The sequence below is a fragment of the Cavia porcellus genome, unplaced genomic scaffold, assembly GCF_034190915.1.
Source record: "Cavia porcellus strain 051 isolate PalLab524CR breed Dunkin Hartley unplaced genomic scaffold, mCavPor4.1 scaffold_4, whole genome shotgun sequence".
In the NCBI taxonomy this organism is placed as follows: domain Eukaryota; kingdom Metazoa; phylum Chordata; class Mammalia; order Rodentia; family Caviidae; genus Cavia; species Cavia porcellus.
Window position 1 is genome coordinate 42,855,236 of NW_026947487.1, and position 17,135 is coordinate 42,872,370.

Here is a 17,135-nt window from a genome sequence, read left to right on the forward strand (position 1 = left end):
ATGAAAGATCCACAAAGTTATAGCTGTTGACAGAGGAAAAAGAAGTGAAAAAAAGACCAGGGTGCACAAGGACAAAAAGACAGAGGCCGCCATGTTTCGGCTCTGAGTAATGGAGCAGTGGCCCAGCAGAAAGATTAAGAAACAGGAGGTGCCTTTTAGGGAGGAAAGGAAGGCCGGAGCAGTAGAACACCGAGCTCGCCCCCACAGGAATGTCTCCAGAGCTGTTGTTCCTGAGTTTTATGTGTTTTGCTTAGAATATGTTCCTCCAAAGATCCTGTAACCCTCTACATCTATGGAGATCATCCCAGGGCTCTGGCTCCATCAGGACCAACCTGGCCACCTCCCTCTTCACCTAGGACATCTGATTTCCCCAAACATGTCCTACTTTTCCTTTTCCTGTGTGTTTGTGTGTGTGTGTGTGTTCCTAACACTTCACCCTTTCTAGTCCACGATATCATTTGATTATTATCTTTAGAGCCAGCATGTATGCAGTGCTTCCAACACTGCCTAACTGTGTGGCACGAAGTCTCCTTTATCATTCAGGTAGCTTTTGTCTTATACAAAATCAGGAATTTAATAGCATAATGGATTTTCTAGTGCTCTACTTGACACATAATAATCATTATGTAAATGTTTAGTAAATAGAGTATTGCTCTCTGTGCCCCTGCCTCTGGAAGCTCCCCAGAAGCACTTGTCATGAGTGATAGTAAGTAGCGGGGAATGGTGATTAATGAATTTTCTAGAAGTGAATGTTTCCTTTGGAACCTAGATTTAGATAGGGTTGAGGTTTGCAAAGGCAGTCATGAGCACAAGTCACTATCCAGCCAAGAGGAGCTCTCTGCCAATCAGAAAATCATGAGTAACTTGTCACTAAGATGGGCCCAACGGGAAAGACTGAGAAAACTGGCAATGAAGATCTGGCCAAGATTTGTGGAAGCTGTACAGACTCCCAGGATAACTGTATTTCTGAAACATGAAGAGAGGTAGCACTGAGATAGGGCAGATCACAAGTTCGTGGCAATGCTAAGGGCCCTAGTGAAGTAAGAAAACATCGCATCAAGGGAAGGATGTTGAGCTCAGTAAGGTAAGTTGATGTGGACATGACATGGTCCCATGAAGAGGAAAAGAAAAAGAAATGTATCTGGGCTAGGACCAGTGCTGCCAAAATGTATCCACCAGAACACTGCTACTAGTTCATGTGTTTTGAAGAAAAGGTCCTTGGTAAAATAAATTCTCAAGCACCATGAGCTGTACATTTCATCCTAGAGATTTCCAAGACGTATTCCCAGAAACAAGGCTCTAAGAGGTCCTTCAGGAAATCAGATTTAGTCACTTTAAACTTTAAAATGTACTTGGCCCTGGATCTTTTTCTTCTGGAACATTCTGAGATAGTGTCCACAGATCTGGCTTTGGAGATCATTGTGTACTCTGTGAAGCTCTTCAGGCTTCGGCTCAGGTCTTGGTCTCATTTTTCTTGATATGTTGATAATCTTGGTTGGGACCAATAATTTGTGAGTATTTGACAAATTGTAATCAAATAAGTGACTATCTGGATTGAGATAGAATGGCAATCCTAAAAAAACAAGAATGAGAAGAAGATGAGAACCAGGGCACTGAAAAATCATTTGTAAGAAACCTTATATTGCAGTAAATTAAAATCAGTTGCAGCTCTGCTTTTTGGTGTGAACTGGCCATCACAGCTGTGAAGGCACACATGCCACACTTCCTCCACTTCTGAAATCTGGTCCACGCTCTCACTAGCAGATGACAAGGTCCCCTCCAGTCAACAGTCTCACATACTCACCGTCACAAGTGCCCATCCAGGTTCTCACTGTGATCTCTTCCCCCCTCAAACCCACTTACTTCTAAACCTTTTGAAGAAGAAGCTGCTCCCATCACATTAAAGACACTTTCTAGAGACCTGTGCTGTTCATTCAACATCAAAAAAATATAAAAACCTGACTCTGTAGCAGCACACACTGCCTGGTGACACTGAAATTATGCTGTCTTTGGATGGTTGACTTTTCTAATCTTCCTGGTTTTCAAATACTTGTCTCTAAGGGCCCTTGGAAGCTCCTTAATAAGTGCTTCTCAGATTTGATGCTTGGCTTTGTGTCTCAAACACCATTTTCTATTAATCCTGGACCACATTTTGGTCCTCCAATATTTTACTTGTGTATTTAGTGGATAGCTATTGTCAGCCCCTGATGTGCTGAAAAGAAAATATAAAGGTCTCTGCTTTAAGGGGTGTGGACAGACATTCTCACAGAAGAGATGGACAATAATACCAAGTAGATTGTAGACTCGGGCAAAAGTAGTAAAGGCTACAGAAGAACAAGGGGAGGTAGAACAAAGTAGATATAATTCCTTCCAGCCAATTGTTACAGCATTGACCTCATCACTGAGAAGATAGGAAATAATTATGAATGGAAAAATCCTTCCAGTAATCCACCAGGAGGGAAATTATGCTATCCACCTATAGCATTTCAGGATTGGAAGTCCCCCTTCTCTATCAGAAACAAGGTTTTAATATACAGAGGAAGACATGACATTCTGAGAATATTCATCATTTACTCTAGGGCCAGAGCCACACTCTAGCGAACACATTAAATGAGTGAGGCTCGGTGATCCCCAGCCAGCATAGGAGTAGACTGAGGATAGCTACGGAGATGTGTCTGGTCTTGTGGAAGAGGGACAGCAGGAAAAGTGCTGACACTGCTTCTTATTCGCACTTCTTTTCCCAGTTCAATACATGCAAAGGTGAATGGTGATTAGGGCCCACACCCTGCTCTGCCTGATGGAACAGCTGGTGAGACCATCTTTCTCCTTGTCTCACCCTCTTTCTCATTGGCCCATTCGCAGTTCTAGAGAACCGGAAACCACACCTATATATGCGAGGCTTGAAAGATTATTTAACCTCAGCTCCAGAACTGCATGTTCAGGAAACCCCTACCTGAGTTTTTCTCTATAATTGGGCCTGTGGACAGGAGGCAAAAAACAGCTATTACTCCTGAAAACACAATGTGACATTGGCTAACCTGTTAGGATTCTTAATTTAGTGCCATATTTCCCAAACTGTGCTATCAGGCACTTTGGAAAATTAGGGAACGCACAAGGATTTCACGGAAGACTTTACATTTCTAAGGGAAACAAGGTGATGCACAGCCTCTTGCACGAGCAAGAGTAGTGTAAACTACGAGCTCAAAGTGATTTGCAATTTATGTATTAGAATCACACTGATATCTTATGTTTTTGAAAAACTGGATTTTTCAGCCATCACTAAGATGAAAAGCAAGCATCATTCAAAAATCAGTGTGGAACAGCAAATGAAGATAGTGGTTCCGGTTTGATTTCAAGCTTTTAGAATTCTGTTCAGAACCCAATAGGCATGCCCAATCCATTAATAGCTAATATAGGTTAAGGATGAAATAAAAAATTATTTCTCTCAAATATGTTGTATTAACATTCAAATAGCTACGAAATTGTTAAAACATAAACATGGAAGTGTTTTTGGATATAACTAATAAACGGAGTGACTTTGTATTTCTTTTGGCCAATTGAAAATATTACTGAACACCAAGTGTTTACTTCAGTTCATTACCACTTTGATGACATATGGTAACCTTTAGTTGGTGGACCCCTCTAAGATTCTAGACACTAAGGGCCAGGATAATGGCCATGATGCAGGTAGAATCAGTAATGGTATAGTTAATGTGCACTGAGTTCTAAGGTACCAAGCTCTATGCTGAGGGTCCTTCAGACATTATTTCATTTACGTGCTTTATACAGTTTACTCCACTTTATTTTCCTTAACCCAAAGATATGTTAGATCTCATTTTCCCCCAGAGTCTTCTGCTTCTGGACTTAGAGAGAAAATGTAGAAATCCGTGAACATTTCTTGTGACAAATTCCATAGAAAATACTATAACTTTATCTGACACGTATGAAACCAATTTTCTATTCCCTGCTGCATTTTCAGCAACCCACACATTAGGAAAAAATACCAATTTCTTCTAAAGTTCATAATTTTTGCTTCAGAATTCTAAATAGAAATCAATCATCCAACTTAAATTCAGCAGTGCTCCCTGCTAGGCATCATGGAGGAGGATACAAGAAAGGTAATGCCTGTCCTCTTTCCTAACGGGGCTCGCAATCTGGTCTATATGTGAGGCACCTGGAGGGAAATAAAGCGTTCTTTACTAACGGACCAGGTGGGAAGGTAAAAGCTGGAGGTACCCAGAGATAGACGTGAGCGCTCAGTGGAGTCATCACAGACCAGGCCTCTCTGCAGCTTACCTTGCCGTCTCAATTCTCCTTGCTATAAACATCCTTTCCTTCCTTCCCTCCTGAGCACCTCTTCCGGGAAGTCCAATACTTCTGCCTGTGCTAAGGCACTTACACTTTTCCACTCAAAGGGAGATTTTGCTTTTATGGAAAGCACCACCATTTTAAACATCATCAAAGATTAATCTTCCCCTTACCTGAAACTTTGCTAACTTTGGTTCATCTACCCAAAGGCAATGATCTCACAGCTGTACGTAGCTTTTGGGGTTTTTTTAAATTACCGCTCCTTTTCTTTCTCCTCAATCTTTCAACCAGTCATTATATATACACATATGGGCTGCATCACCTCTTAGCTTCGCCATTTGTCTTTGGAGCTCTCTCATTCGTGCTGTTTTTATGTTTATCATTTAATTATTCAATAGCTATTCAGTGCCTACCATTGTACAGTTGCACGTTTCTAGGAAAAATCAATGACAAGAAAGATGTGGTCACTTCTCTCCCAAGGACTATGAGCTATGCAAGTAAATAAGACATATTTATAACATTCTGCGATAATTTCCATGGTGATTAAAATGTCAAGGTGCCATGGAAGTCATGGTGATCAAGGAAGGCTTCTTGGAGAAGATGCTATTGAGTGTTGCTAGATGGAAATATATTAGGTCGGTGTGAAAGGAATAGAGGCGATCCAGGTCTAACTCATCAAGGACATGATACATTCCAGAGACGAAAGTGAAAGTGGTGATACTGGATGTGAAGTAGGGGGCGGGTGTGCTCAGGAGATATAAGGAGATTATACACTTGGGAAGGAAGCAGAGGCTTTATCCAGAAGATAATGGGAGTAACGGAAAGACTACGGAGGATATGCATCACGAGACCCCCATTTTCTTTAATTCATTTTACACTTATATTTGTTAGTACCTCTTTGCAGTACTTAATGGTTATATTCACCATGTGGAGCTGGCCTATGCACATAACACATCTTAACTCTTTTCATGTCCCCCTTTCCCTCTGCTCTCTCCTCTGCTTGCCTGAGGCAGTGAGCAGAGTGAAAGGTGAGGGGTGAGTCTGGAGTCCGAGGAGAAGACTGGATAAAAGGCCACGGGAGCTTGAAGTAGAGACTCAGCAGTGAGAATGGAGCGGGGATGGAGCCAGGTATATAGGAGAGTTGGGTGTATTTGGATACAGTAGGAAGTGTGAAAGAAATAGACATCAGTGATAAGGGCTCCCTCCATTCAGTGAAATGTTAAAACATAATAGAAACACATTTTAATGAATAAAATGATTTGAATTGAAGATGAATTTATCTCTGACACTTTCAAGTGAGGAATTGGGCGCAGAGGCCAAGAGAAAGGGATGGAGGACAGATTTGGAATTCATCAACGTGCAGATGATAACTAACAAATTCTTTCGGGCAAATCCAAAGGTGTTTTTTTAAACGTTCGCTTTCTCTAGCTTCTGTTTCACATCAGACATCTTGATCTTTTTGATACTTATTCTATGTTAGCTTTCTCAACCACTCTCCTTCACATGCAGCATAATATAACCAGAATAAAGATGAAGCGTCTTTCCACAGTTGAAAGAAACTTTCAATGAGTTACAAAAAAGAACAAAAGGGAGAGGGAGAAGAAGAAAAAAGAAAGAAGGAAAGTCTGGCTCGGATCCATAGTACACTGCGTCAGTCAATTCATTCATTTAGAATGCATTCGTTATGGATCACCCCCCTGCTCCCCCATGTTTCAGGCACAGGAAGGTCAGGTGCTGCAGAGACAATGGTGACTTCTGATGCCAACAAGCTGGTTGGGAAGGTAGGTCTGAAGTAGATAATTAACTAAATAACCATATCTGGTAGTACATGCTCTGAAGTGAACAACAGCTATAAAGTCTTGCCATTTGAAGAGTCATCCATGGACTGGCAACTTCAGTACCACTTGGGAGCTTGTTAGAAAAGCCTAACCTCAGTATCCACCCAGGAACTACTGAGATCAGATCTGCATTTTAACAAGATCCCTGGGGGATTTGCAGGTTAAAAGGGAGAAGCACTACTCTGGAGTTCATGGGGCACTGGGAGCAAACAACAGGTGAATCTAAATTCATCTTGTGGGTCAGGGAAAGTGTCCCTGAAAAGCTGGCTTCTGATTGGGCCAGAGAGGTAGGGTAGAGGCCAGGTGGTACTGAGCCTGTGGAAGGACTTTCCCATATTCCTAAAAGCAGCAGTAAGATTTTAAAGGCTGTGTTAGTCTGTGGGGGGTGTCATTTTAAAATGCCATGAAGTAGATGACTTACATGACCAAAATTTATTTTCTCTCAGTTTTGGAGCAATATCTGGTATCAGGGACCACTGTGGTCAAATTCTAGGGAGGACTCTTCCTGGCCAGCAGAGGGCCACCTCCTTGCTGTGTCCTTACAGGATGAGGAGAGAAAGAGACCTTTCTTTGGTGTCTCTTCTAAGAATATTAACCCCACCCTGAAGGCCCCATTCTTGTAACCTCACCTAAACTTCATTACCTTCTTAAACCTTGTCACTAAATACCAACACCTCAGGGTTTAGGGCTTTAACATTTGGATTTAGAGACGGGGACACAATTCAACAGTAAAAGTGGAAAAATAAAAATGTCTGTGTTTGAAATTGTATTCTGACTGAGTCATGCAAAAGGGCTTGAAGGAAATCTAAAATATATTTCAGAAGCCCAGCTAAGAAGCTAGTTCAATACAAACAGTTAAAGACACCTATAGGTTAGACAAAGCTGGGCAAAGAGGGAGCAAAGGAAACATTTTGGAATATTCAAGAGGTAAACTGAAGAGACCTTGCTCATGGCTTTCAAATGGCAGTTAGAACACAGGGTCAAGAAATTCTGCTTGGTTTTCAACTTGTGCACTTGAATAAAGATGACAAGAATTATGTAATTAGCAAATTTGTGCATCGTGTCCATAAGAGTAGTTACCATTTGGTAAGTATTTATCATGTGCCAGTTACAGTATAGATGTCTTGTGTACATTACCTTGATTGCTATATGACTCAAACCATAGCTTCTGGGGTGCAAAGATCAACTCAGGCTAGCTAGCTCTACGAGATTATGTTGACAAGGACATTTTTCTCAATTTTAAGTTTTTACTAGTACATGTTTGCAATGCACAATGATCTTGGGGTAGTTGATACATGTACATAACACATCTTAATTCTTTTATCATTCCCTTCCCCTCTCCTCCCAACCTCTTCCTCTATCTCTTGGTCTCCTTACCATTTGCAAAAGATCTATCTCCATATTTCCTAGTTTTTGCCTTTTATTTTGATTTTTATTTATATTTTGAGTTTCTCATATAAGAGATACCATGTGACATTTAAGTATGTCTGTATATTTATTTTAGTTAACATTATGTTAAGGGTTTAAAGTGGGCTGGCATGATGAACAGTTCAGAATACTTGGGGGAACTTCAGAGAAGCTAAAGTGAGCAGGGAAGGAAGGAGATGTGAACTGAGGTCTCGTGGTTGAGGAAGGTAAAACTAAGCATGGAAGCAGTGAGAAGAGTGACTCTGTTGCCAACTTCCTTTAGGAAAACAGCGGAGGAAATGTTGGCCATGAAGGGAGGGGCCAAACCATGAAGGACCTTTAAAGCATATAATTTGGATTTTATAGAGGGAAGGGTTTGAGTATAAAGGAACATGATTCTACAAGACTCAGAAAAACCTGTCTGGCAACAGAGAAGCTTGGAGTTAGGAGCCTTGAGTCCCAGAAGCCATTAATTAGTGTTTGTACCATGTATGTAATGGGTCAGAGTTCTGGGTTAGCTTAGAGGAAAAATCAAGGAGACTTCATTTCTTGGGATATGAATGCAGATCAGTGAAGCCTGAACTTTTAGGGCTAAGATTAGAGGAGTAAAATTTGATATTCAGATCAGAGAGGGGATGGGGAAGAAGAGAATCATAAATCTCAGGTCAGCCATATGCAGGCAGTATGATACTATGTATACTAATGTGTTAAGATAATTCTCTATCTTTTTAAGCACAAAGCTAATTTAAATTTCCAGAAATTTATACTAGAGGAAAGGCTCAAAGTTACGATTTTCACAGGATTTACATAGGAAAGAGAGCATTGTTAACTATAAAAATTGAGAAGAATAAAACATGGTATTCTATGATTTCCCCAAATCATGTGAAATGTTGTGTTTTGCAAGATGCAATTGGTAAAATGAAAAGAAGCTTTTATATTTCACCCTATTACTTCATTCCAGATGCACTAAACAGTTGGTTATAAAAAATAGTGTTGAGTTCAACCTTTCAGATGAATGAAGACATTGTTCCTGACTTGATCTAGTCATGGAACCATCATATTTAATTTTTTAAATATAAAATGTTGTGTTTAGTGGAGAGAAAATGTGAGCTTATTTTGTTTTGTAAATGCCATGTGTTTTTGTTTGGAAAGCATGCAGAAATGCTGCTGACTAGAAAAATAAGTAAGTACCGCTTAGCAACTTTTCCATTCTTCTTTTCCTGCTGTATGTCAGGGAATCCCAGCACCTCCTAAAACACGTTGGGTGCAGCAGCACCGGACTATAGCCCTGGAATCACTTTCCCTGTGTTTTCAGCAATAATACCTTCCTATAACCATGGCTCTATTGATGAGAATATGGGTCAAAGCAAGGTATTTATCAAGTGTCACCTCTGATGGTTAAGGTGACCTACTCCTCCTGTGTCTACCAAGAGCTCCAAAGGGTAACCTGTAGATGTCAGTTTATTGTGCAGCATTCCCTAACTGAGGTCTCTAGTGGTCTAAAGACATAGATGGAAAATATAGGAGGCACAGAAATTAACCACTGCAGTAACAGATGTTGGACAGGAAATCTGTGTGTGCCCTGGCTACAAACAGGTCTTGATTGTACATATGAACTTGGCTAGCCTGTTCTCTCCCAAGCACAGAAATCATATGTAAATGCTTTGTAAGTTACCACTTTCCATTGGATTGTTTTTATTTTAATATCTATATGTCATATATATACATACACACATATGCCTTTTTAACTGGTATAACGACTTCAGTTTCAGGTACAACCTACATTTCTTTGAATCTGCGGAGTTCTGTGTTTTCCAAAGTATTTATAGTGCAGCTCCCAGCTCTGGGCTGGCTGTCTTCGAGCGTGTTTTCCTGAGCTACCCCTCTCTGTGCTCTGCCAATTATGTGCCACTTTGTCTTGGTGCTCTGATTGCTTTCTTCGGAGAGGGAAATTCCCCCTTCATCAGTATGGATGCGCTGTTTTCCGACACTGCCAGCGCTGTGTTGCCGTGTCAGTCATCCTATGAGGGCCCGCTCCAGACGAGGAGGACTGACGATCTGGCTGCCGATTGGCTGGCCGCGGCGGGGCGGGGCTTGCAGGAAGGAAGGGCTGCAGCTTTACAGCAACAGAGTTTAGACTGTCTATGCTTCATCATCTGAAGGTAAAATTTTCCAGATACGGCAGACGGCGTTCAGAGTACAATAAACAGGGAAGGAGAACTATTGGCATGGAAATTTCTTCCTCATGATGCAGTGGAGAAGCCTGGGCCGCTCGATTCTGCCAGATGTTCCTGGGGTTACTGTACAGGGGAAGGACGAGCGGAGCGAAACAAGGTAGGCGATCACTCCCCCCCCCCTTTTTTTTTTTTGAATGTTTAAAGAGTTTGCTGCAGTGTGCTGCATTCCATGTGTGTTGCTTAGGGAAGCCAGGGAAACCGGATTCCACTAATTCAAATGTATTACTTGCAGGGAACCCTGGAGTTTTACGTAACATTTTGATTTGAGGAAAAGAAATGGCAAAAGCTTGAATCTTCACCGCCTGTTTGGGGTGAGGCATACAGCCTAGTATTATTCAAAGAATAGATCTCTTTATTTTTTTTAATCAGTTGAAATCTTGAGAATATTATTTTCGTGTTATAGAAAAAATGTCAAGCTGCCATAGTGAGTTCCGGAATAGGTAAAGTTTGCGTTGTTTCTGTTATTTGAAAAGAAACTCACAATTAAGAATTTTAAAAAATAGTAAATAATCACCGATTGAATGTTTGGGCCCAAAATAGGTCTGTGTATTGGAAATTAGGGACTTCCCTGCCTCTAGAATGCTACAGTTTTAATTGAGTTCCAAAGACACATTTTTAACAACCTAGTAAGAGGTAGCTTTCTGGCAAGTTTTCGATACTGTAGTTCAATGTTTACATTTCCTTTCCTGGCATGTCCGAGCCTTTGTTTCCAGCTTGAAAGTGGAACCATTATATTCCAAAGTAAAGCTGGGTTAATAATGCTTACTGCAATTATCTGATCTGTATGCATTTTTAATGAGAACACACAGCCAGCAGAATAATTTAATGAGAGAGGCTAGCTTTTAAAGCTGTGTTTTCACTATGCCGAACCATATCAACTTTCTTGCCGACAAGCAGCAGTGAGAAATGATGGAGAAGATTTATTTTTAACACACTTGGCCCAGGAGGAGGAAAGGATATATTTGTTAAAGAATTCTTTCTGCCCTTTTCCGTTTTAAATTTCTGCCAGGCATGAGGAAACTGTGCTTTTTTGTTAGGCCTCTGAAGCATGTGTTTACAATAAATGTGTAACATTTTTAGAATAGTTAGCAAGCACTGAAGCGAAGGGGAAAAAAAATTCCTGACTTGTCTAACCACAACAACTGTGAATGTCCTTCAAGGAATATTACCGTCCCTTTCCGAGACAAAGGTTAAGTGGAAAGCTATTTGTCAGTTGTAACATTTCAGGGACAATGGAGTAAAAAAGAATAAGGCAGGGGGCATCCTTGTAATCTTTATGTAAGAGGAAGTTTCTTCAGTTCTCCTGCTCCTTTTGGAGGGCAGCAGTGCTCATTTAAATAACAGCAGTGCCACGTAGATTCTTCTAGACCCACAGTTTTTACTTTCAAGGAGAAGTGCAGGACACTAGCCCAGAACTTCTGACGTCATCCCCCAACTATTTCTGTTGTGTGTTCTTTTATTCAGGCTCTGGAGAGGGATATTTGTCTAAGTCCCGAAAGGAACATTCTAACTCCCAGTTGGCAGGACTTGAGTTGTGCTTCAGACGGTAGCTTGTTCTTTATAAACGCTGAACAGATCCCTTCATACACAAGGCATCATCTCCTACCTGCCGGTCAGCACGGGCTTTCTGCAGGTTCTGGCCTGGCTGATACAAAGCAGTAGGAAGCTGAGCTCGGTTTTTCCTGGCCTAACTTCCCCTTGGTGCAGCCCAGCACTGCCACCTGTGAGGACTGTCCCCAGGGCCCTCATCCCAGTCCCCCAAGAGCTGTTGTCTAGGATGCAAGTTATGCCAACAAGTTCAAGGCTGTTTGCGATGGTGGGAACAGCTGCTTTTATAGATAATGCACCGTGTTCTAGGGCTCATGGCCCAGAGGAAGGAAAGATAATGCTACCGGCTGTTAATCCCACGTCACAGGTGGCATTCTTGGTCCGTGGATGAGGGGAAGATTACTGCTTACTAAGGATCCTTTTAAGATAGAATTTTGATTAGAACACATTGGAGTTCCCAGGAATTCCCAATGCTAGTTCGTGTCCTCCTTCCTACCACTTACTGAGCCCTGAACAAGTACCTACCTAATTTTCCAAGCTCTTAATAGAAATGCATAATACTTTCTCTCATGATGCCAGCACTTTCGGAGACCTTGACCTTGTACAAAAAGAAAAAAAGACAGAAAGATAGCAAAAGAAAAAAGTTGTCTCTTTACACAATGAGCTATTTAAAGTACAAAGGGGAGAAACCTCAGTATTAAGAAATCATTGGCAATGTCTCTGGATGTAAGGATTCCTAATCGCTCATTCTCCAGCCTTCATTTTGTGCTCATTAAAATTTTATAGAATTATTTATCTTTAGACCAACAATTAAGTTCCCAAAGAAGTCAGAGAATTCTCATTTTGCATCTTCCCTACAAATCTAGTCTAATATGCTAGAAGCTGAGCAAGACAGACCATTCCACGGACAGGCCTTCTAGTGCCCAAAGCATTTAGTGCTATTTTTACTTTGGCTTTTGTATTAAATTCTGAAAGTAAAATGAATAAGGAAGAAAACAGGAGAAAGAAAGAGAAATATGCTTGTGCAATACACTGGTCATGATGCTTGGCTGCTTAACAGCCTGCCTGCCTTCTCTCTGCTGGTTGTTTTAATTTGCTGTTGCTATGGTGAAAACAAATCAATATCACATGGCTACCAGCCAGTCGCGCGCTCAGGGAGCGCCATAGAAATTCAAGATCTGGTACTCAAGATTCCGAGCAAGAATTGGGAGAAGAGGATTTAGATGTAGAGCTGAAAAGAAATCCATCTAGTAGAATGAGTAGGGTCAATCTTGTATGCATTTTCTCTGCTTTTCCTCCTCCACTCCTACCAGTAACAAGAGATGGGAAGAAAGGCATATGTTTATGTTTTCTAAAATAAAACAGTATCAACACGGAAGTTAGGTAGGGAACATTGCAAGGGGTGAGTCTGATTAGTGAAAAATCCTGTAAATGCAAGACGCACTGGTTGTTGAAAGCATAGTTTGGGGGCCTTTGAGATAGATCTCTAGGTATAGCTGCATGTCCGAGCTGGCTCAGGCAGAGAACCCTCCCGACAAGGAAGAAGCTGCTGGCAGTGGAGACCAGGATGTCAGGGGAAAATAGAGAGACAGGACCTCAAAGACAAGAGAAAACTGCAGTCAGAAGTGAGAGCAGGTGAGCACAGAACCCCAAGGGCATGGCAGAACAGGGGGAGGATCTTTTCCCATCTTCACACAATCTGCCTCAACTCCAGTTTAGAGCCCTAGCAAGGAGAAAGGGGAAGAGGCCAAAAGGAGAAGACGAGAGACAGAAGCCCAGGATCCTTTCTGGAATGATCCACTGAATCCGACGGACCAGATATCTACTGCGGTACAGAGCAAGGAACTCAGTATTTCATGCTTTGAAAGAAAACCTCCCGGCTACACAAAGTAGGAAGTCTGCCGGGCTGTGTCAATCATTTACAAACTATGTTTTTCTCCATGATTTTCTTCAGCTTGGTATTTGTTTTTCTTCTTGAAATGGAACATAAACTCATAGATGCAGCTGTGTTAATAGTCAGGAGTCAAAGGTGGTACGAAGCTGAGTTTCCATCAGCCCTCTGCTCCCGACTGCATGGCACACTGTTTCTAGAGAATAGTCCTTGTCTCTGCTGCTGCGTGTAAAGCAGAGGTGAAAGGTGAGGCCTGAGGGTTCCCTTTAGCCACCTGAGCTCCAAGCTGGACAGCTTCTGGCTGGCCTCCCCCTCGGTACGGCAGCAACACTGGCTAATAAAAATGGACTCCACAATGCACCTTAGTGCTTGGACAAAGAATTCATTGTCTCAGGTACCCTCGGTCAGCAGATTCCATCCATCCGTCAACAAGTGTTTGTTAAACACCTCTTAGGCTCACTGGGTTTTGCTAATTCGGTTAGAACACCAAGCCGGTTACCCAGTAACTGCCTTTGTGGGTGTGTGCACAAAAATACAAGGCACAAGACTGGAAGTTTCATAGACTTGAATGGTAGTGTTATTGCCTAATATCAATTTAAACTGTTAATCAGTAGACATGGGTTTTAGGTTTGCGATGGCTTTGGTGTTGGGAGGAGAACCGGAGGAAGAATTTCGAGTTTGAGATACCTGCCTGTGTGTACTTCTTTTAACCTGTGCAACGTTTCTTAGCATGAGTGCTGTTTCAATAATAAACAGATGTAATATGAGCAATAGACGTGAAGATGCTCAGAAAAAAATCTTAATGCGGGGAGAAGTAAAGAAAAGAAAGAAAAAATCCTCAATGTAAGGCTACTGCAGAGCAATCACTGAGTCTTAGCAACCAGGGTTTCAGCTGTAAAGTGACTTGGGGACCACAGGGGCACATCATTTATAAAGCCTTAAATGCCATTCTGTCAGCAGAAGGAATCTTAGACCTTGTCCCACTGCTGGGTCTGCTGCTGTGTCCGCAGAAGCCCCAGTGTAATTAGTTCGCTCCCCCTTTCCTCAGCAGAGAAACCTGAAGCTTGACTCTGGAGGATTCACTCCTCCGTTTTCTTGTAAAAGGCAAGAGTTCCTTTTAGAACTGATTTCCTCTTTAAACATCAAGTTGTCTCCTTGTTGGTTTTTGGTGCCCCCACCCCCATATCCGATTTAATATCCATTCTCTAAGCAAAGGCAAGCTAGGAGGTTAAGGGCCCCGTTAGGGGAAAAGCTTAGAGAGGAGACATAGGATGTAGCCACGCTTTAAGTTCTTCTCAGCCCTGGGTGTCGCGGAGAAGAGCAGGTCCAAGGTCCTGAGCATCTGTGGCAAGCTGGTTGCTGCAGGAGGACCTTGGGAACCGTAAGCCCCCTCTAGGGACAGAAAGGAAGCCGGCTAGACTGAAAATGCTGCCGGTCTCTCTCCTGAGCAGTTTGCAATCCACAATAGCTAGGGAAAGGAGATACTTACAAACAAGATAAGAATAGTTAAGCACACAGTGTCTTCAGAAGGGTAATTAACATGTGTGTAGGCCCTTTACAAATGGCTTTCACTGGCACTATCTCAATTAACAGTTCAATCAGAGAGTTAAAAAGTGGGAGCCTAAATTAGGGCACTCTGGCAAGGGTGTGCGAGGTAAAGCTCCTTCTGGACAAGAGTTATAAGCCTAGTTTAAAAAATCTTTCACTCATTGGTGGTTTTCAGCGGTTAACTGACTTGAATTTTGAAGTGCAGGACAAGCTTAGAAGTGTACTAGGTAGGTGAGCGTAGTCACCATCTCTTGTTCCCAAATACTTTCTTAGACTGCAGGGACCTAGAAGTCCAGGCAGAGCCTGAAGAGAGGTGGATTTCTCAGCTCTGCCTGCCCTGAAGGTGTGGGAACAATATGTGTGTCTGTTCTACATAACTAGAAGGACCCAACATTTATTAATGAGTATAAAGAGCCTGCCTGCAGAGAGAGAGAGACAGAGAGAGAGAGAGAGAGAGAGAGAGAGAGAGAGCAAGGAAACTAAAATTTAAAGTATTCTGTTTTCCCATGAGACCATGTGAGTACTTTTAAACCTGCTGAAAGCCTGGGGAAAAAAACTAATATTTTAGGGTCATGTGTTATAAACAGGGGCTTTGCACACATATCTCATGTAATTTGAACCTTAGAGAAACAAGAGAGGCCCACAAGATGAATGTTCTTCCCAGTTGGTTTATACAAGCAGAGACACTCAAAGACTTGGTGACACACTTGTGACCCTGCGGCTGCCACTTGGCTTGGCACAGCCATTCCCTCAGTTCAGGCCTGTAAGAACCCTCAGTCCTCTAGGTAAGGCTCATTATGGCTTCAGCTGAACAAACAAAATGGAGGAAATAAAAATAATTCATTTGCAGGAAGATGTCAAAGCTCAAGTTGGATGTGGGAGATGAAGTATTTTTGAAATCTCAGGTGTACCTTATAGTTTATATTATAGTGTGTGAATAAGAAGTGTAGTCATTGATAATAACTGTTATATTTGTTTCATTTCAGTTTTTCTGCTCATTTCTAAGTGCCCCCTTTCTCCTGTTTTATAAATGAAGGCAGAATTTGAGCAAAGTTAAGGGATATGCTAAAAGTCTTATTAGCCAACATTCCTCAAATCTACAGAGACCTGATATGCTGTTTAATGAGACAAATGAAATTACACTGCAGTCACACTCAGAGTTTTCTTGTAATGCATTTTGGATACTTGCATACAGCTCAACCCATGCAATTTTGGGAAGACAGTATTTTTTTTAATTAAAAGATGGAATGACTCTAAAAATCTGTAAGTTTCTGGCATCCTAACTGAAAGTTTTAGTTAATCAAACTAAAAGTATTAGAGAAGCGTATATTACCTAAGTGATTTAGTACTTGTAATGTTAATGTCCTGCAAGTTCAGGAAAGGAGAGTTCTGTTTGGGTTGGAGTGATGTAGAAGGTCTTGGAGAAAAGGCTGCTTCCCACAGGCCAGAATGGCAGCATTTCTGTTGTGAAATATACACACCCCAGGCCAAGGGCAAAATTATTCTCTTCATACAGAAACAGTTGAACTAATATGTTATTTGGCTTATCTTTTAAAATGTTGATTTTCATGTATTTTGGTTCTGTATGGAATATGTTAGTATTGCTACAAAAATTTACCATTTACAAGTAAGTTGCTATCCTATGGCAATTGTTTGTGCTAAAAATATTTTTGATACTGTGTGATCAAAAAGTTTAGAGAAGCCAGAGATCACAATCTCAGGAAGGAGAGGCAGCATTCTGTGGGGGTGGTGAGGACACATGTCTTTGGGGAAATAGAAATGAAGTGTTAGGGAAGCTGGGGGGACATCAGGCTAGATGGATCCAGAATAGGGAAGAGCTGAAGAGCCCCAGGAGGGAGTTTTAGCTCATCATTGGTAACACAGGTCTCATGCTTCATAAAGATTCATCTAGGATTTCTTACTCCAGGTAAGAGGTTGGAACATTTGTAACAAGTGATGCCAGGGGCCAGAAAACTTGTGCAATCTTCTGGGAAAAGTGTGGGAAGAAGGATGATGAGCATGGGAAGTGTGTGAATGCAGGAGAAAAGGCAGATTTGAAAGGCATTTTGAAGGGAAAAGAATAGACACTACCAAGAGCCCAGAGAAGCCGGTGACATGACAGCTACTGTCGAGAGAAATGTTGGTGGTAGGTGGCGCGAATGAAGTGGAGGTTGAAAGAAAAGGGAACCAAGCAGTAGGCTTAGGATCAGAGGAACGAGGGAGATGATGGGTTTTGTGCTTAGGGCCTGGTGCTTTTAGTGAGAGATGGGACATCCGAGTGGAGATATCTCAAGTATCTGACAACATGGTGATAAAGAGCAGTTTAGACACCAGGCTACCAGTGTCTGCCTGAGACGC

At 41.7% G+C, this 17,135-nt stretch overlaps 1 protein-coding gene across 10 annotated transcripts in view; it reads left to right on the top strand.

Annotated features, from left to right (window-relative positions):
- The first annotated feature begins 9,646 nt into the window (after positions 1-9,646).
- The window catches only part of Mbnl2 (muscleblind like splicing regulator 2), a 156,636-nt gene continuing 149,147 nt past the window's right edge, over positions 9,647-17,135 (top strand). For 3 of the 10 annotated variants that reach the window (XM_005007159.4, XM_023560641.2, XM_003477532.5), the window contains exon 1: positions 9,648-9,887. The gene's annotated coding sequence lies outside the window, so the exon portion shown is untranslated. Of the gene's footprint in view, positions 9,888-17,135 lie in introns of all 10 variants that reach the window. The other 7 variants (XM_005007161.4, XM_023560642.2, XM_005007163.4 and 4 more) reach the window with 4 other exon arrangements.